The sequence below is a fragment of the Tupaia chinensis genome, unplaced genomic scaffold, assembly GCF_000334495.1.
Source record: "Tupaia chinensis unplaced genomic scaffold, TupChi_1.0 Scaffold147433_1, whole genome shotgun sequence".
Classification (NCBI taxonomy): domain Eukaryota; kingdom Metazoa; phylum Chordata; class Mammalia; order Scandentia; family Tupaiidae; genus Tupaia; species Tupaia belangeri.
In genome coordinates this window covers 676,968-680,468 of record NW_006207284.1, presented here as the reverse complement: position 1 = coordinate 680,468, position 3,501 = coordinate 676,968, and the positions used below count along the sequence as shown (strand labels likewise).

At 45.1% G+C, this 3,501-nt stretch overlaps 1 pseudogene; it reads left to right on the top strand.

The window, feature by feature from the left end:
* Positions 1 to 423: 423 nt before the first annotated feature.
* LOC102474550 (prohibitin pseudogene) lies at positions 424 to 2,879 on the top strand (annotated as a pseudogene).
* Positions 2,880 to 3,501: the final 622 nt, after the last annotated feature.

The following is a 3,501-nucleotide window of genomic DNA, read 5'->3' as shown; positions in this document are numbered from 1 at the left end:
AATTGTATTTTGAATAAGGCTGCTGGCCTGAAGAACACTCTTGGACAACTGCTTTCCATGGGAAATGAAAACGTGTGGCCTGGCTTTCCAGTACTGCCCTTTTCTGGCATTCTCTCCCTGTCTCTAAAGCAGTGGTTTCTCTCAGCTCATTAGCATCGTAACTTCTGAGTCCCATTCATTTTAGGACTGTTTCCTGTTCCTTCCTAGTCCTTTCCCTTTCCCTCACCTGCCTATTATGAGCATCCAAAGGCCAGTGATTATGGCAGCGTAGTTTCTACATCTTTAGGGCTGGCAATGACTGGTACACACTAGGAGCTCGAATAAAAGCAAGAATAACTGAGTTGGATGTCTGGTTCTGCTGTTGAACTGACCTTCTTGGAAGTGAGTTAAAACACTCTCTACTACATTTTTATTGTTGGTAAAATGAAAGGAATGACATTTGACAGCAGATATGAGTTGGAATATTGGGTACAAAAGAAGTCTGTGGACAAGGAAGGTTAATTAATAACCAGTTATCAATCAATAAACTGGAGACAGAGGCTGCTGTTGATATGTGCAGTTGTTAGGTGGGGCAGCAAGGAGCTCAGGAGGCCCTCAGAGCTGTTTCCAGGGCAGGGTTGTTCTATGTTTTGTTCTGGAATTTTCTCCACAGGAACACAGCTATTGCAGCATCCGTGAGAAAAATGCTCCCCAAAGAATTTCAGTTTGAGAAAAAAAAAAAAATAGAAATGTGAACCTTATACAGTTAGCCTGGCCTAGCATGTCAAAGGATATTAAAATAAAGGCTGACTGTAAAAACTAATAATGTCAATATTTTATGATTTATTAAATTAATTCATATTTTAGAAGATCTGAAGATATAAAAAATACCTTGAAGGACATATGTTAGTCATAATCTTTATATTCAGAAAACATCAGCATTTGCCATGTTGAAATTGTTTCCTTCTTGTTAGTGTCTATGTCTTTTTAGTAATAGTTTGGGGGTATTTTAGCCTTTATATATCCTGTGTCTTGCTTTTAAAAATTCACCTATTACTATGAATATGTTTCTGGTTTTTTCCAATCTTCAAAAAACATTATGTTTTAATCCTTACTTTTAAGTTAAAAAATAATAATTATTGTGAGTAAAGCAAAATAAAAATCAAAGTGTTTATAGTAGAGGAGAGAAGTTTTCTACATGCCAAATCTGCTCCTGAGAAGAAAGCACTGTTAACAGCTTAAGATGTTTTTTTTTTGGTCATAGTCAGTAATTTAAATTTTAAAACAAATAAACAAATGGGTTAGCATCATTCTGTCACTTGCTCTTAACTTTTTTTTAACATGGGACCAGCAGATGACTTAATGGTCACTGGACTCCCACATGGCAGATCACAATTTTAGTCCCAGACCTGGTGCCTTGAAACACCAGATGTGTGTGTATGCATGCCCAAACTCCTTACAGGAGAATGGAAGAGAAGGGACTGTAGTGTGGCCATCGCCCCAGGGGGTGACTTCTCACTTACTCTTTGTCTCTCCAGATAAGTGCACAAGCCCTACAGCAAAAATCTCTCTTCAAACAAACAAACAAACGAACAAAAACTTTAGCATTTGTAAGCACTTTTTTTTTTTTTTGAGAGACTTTTCCTATAGGGTGTGTGCAACTGCCAGAAAGACAGAGAGAGACAGATAGACAGAAAGCAGGAAATCACCCTCTGGGGAATGGCCAGCACGCAATCCCTTCTCCTCTATTCTCCTCTCAGGATCTTGGGCATGCAGGCACATGTGCCTGGTATGAGTTTAAGTCACCAGGTCCAGGATTCGAACCGTGGTCGACTACATGGGAGTCCAGTGACATAGCCATTACGCTAACTGCTGGTCCTGAGCACTTCTTTTTCTTATTTACACTAATGAAAGCGTGATTTTTCACAGCTATTCAGTATTCTGGCATTGCACATTCACATTGTTGGGCAGTGTTAGGATTCTAAAGAATGCTGAAATAGGCTGGAAAATTCAACTGGAGGTCAAAGTGGAAGCAGGTGTGAGTGGGTCCAACAGAAGGAAATAGGCCTGCCATAGTGTTTGAGTCCATCGGCAAGATGGGCCTGGCCTTAGCTGTTGTGGGGGCCGTGGGGACCTCTGCCTTATGTAATGTGGATGCTGGGCACAGAGCCGTTGTCTTTGACTGATTCTGTGGAGTACAGGACATTGTGGTTGGGGAAGGGACTCACTTTCTCATCCCCTGGGTACAGAAGCCAATTATCTTTGACTGCTGCTCTCGGACACATAACGTGCCAGTCATCAGTGGTAGCAAAGATTTACAGAATGCCAACATCGCGCTGGGCAGCCTTTTCTGGCTTCCTGACATCTTCACCAGCATCAGCGAGGGCTATGATGAGCATGTGCTGTCGTCCATAGCAGGATCCATACAGAGATCCTCCAGCCTGTGGTGGCTCGCTTCGATGCTAGAGAACTAATCCCCCAGAGTGAGCTGGTCTCCAGACAGGTGAGCGATGACCTTACGCAGCAAGCAGCAATCTTTGGACTCATCCTGGACGACGTGTCCTTGACCATCTGACCTTCGGGCAGGGGTTCACAGAAGCAGTGGAAGCCCAACAGGTGGCTCAGTAGGAAGCCGAGAGGGCCAGATTTGTAGTGGAAAAGGCCGAGCTGCAGAAGGCGGCAGCCATCATCTCTGCCGAGGGCGACTCCAAGGCAGTCGAGCTCATCGCCCACTCACTGGCCACGGCGGGCAACGGTCTCTTGAGCTGCACAAGCTGGAAGCTGTGGAGGACTTTGCGTACCAGCTGTCGCGCCCTTGGAACGTCACCTACCTGCGGGTGGGGCAGTCCGTGTACCTCCAGCTGCCCAGTGAGGCCGCCCGCTCGGGCGTTGGGCCATAGAGTCCATGGGTCTCCACACAAAGTCCTCCCGCCCCCACCCCAGAAATCACTGTGACATTTCGTGATTCACTTAAAGTGAAGGAAATAAAAGTAAAATCACTTCAAAATAAATGCTGAAATGGACATCCTAATATACGCTTCTGTATCTGTAAGAGCTGAAAGTATTTCTAATGGCTCATGGATGCCAAACCAGTTTCAAACTATTCGGCCTCGAGATAGGGTTTGTGGTGTTGGTCACTCCTTGACCTTGACTTCACCCCTCTCAGCAGTCAGTCTCTGGAGCTGCTCTAGGGGTGGGAACAGTCCACAAAGTGAATCACAGACCCAGGATCCCCTGGTCATGATTCAGGTGTGGCAATTTCCCAGAACAAGGAGAATTACAAAACTCAGAGTTAATGCCCTGACCTGGTGGTGGGGATCTGAGGAGGGGGTCCTGTCATTCACCACTGTGAACTCTCAGGGTTGGGGACCCTGGAGGAGAGGAGAAGAAATGGGCCCTTCTCCCCATGAAGTGAGTGTTCCTTCTCTGTCCCTGCTCTTGAGACGCACTAGGACAAATAGCTCGGGACTTGAAAAATGTGAAGGTATCGGGTGATTCAAGTTTTAGGCCCTCCTGGAAAGG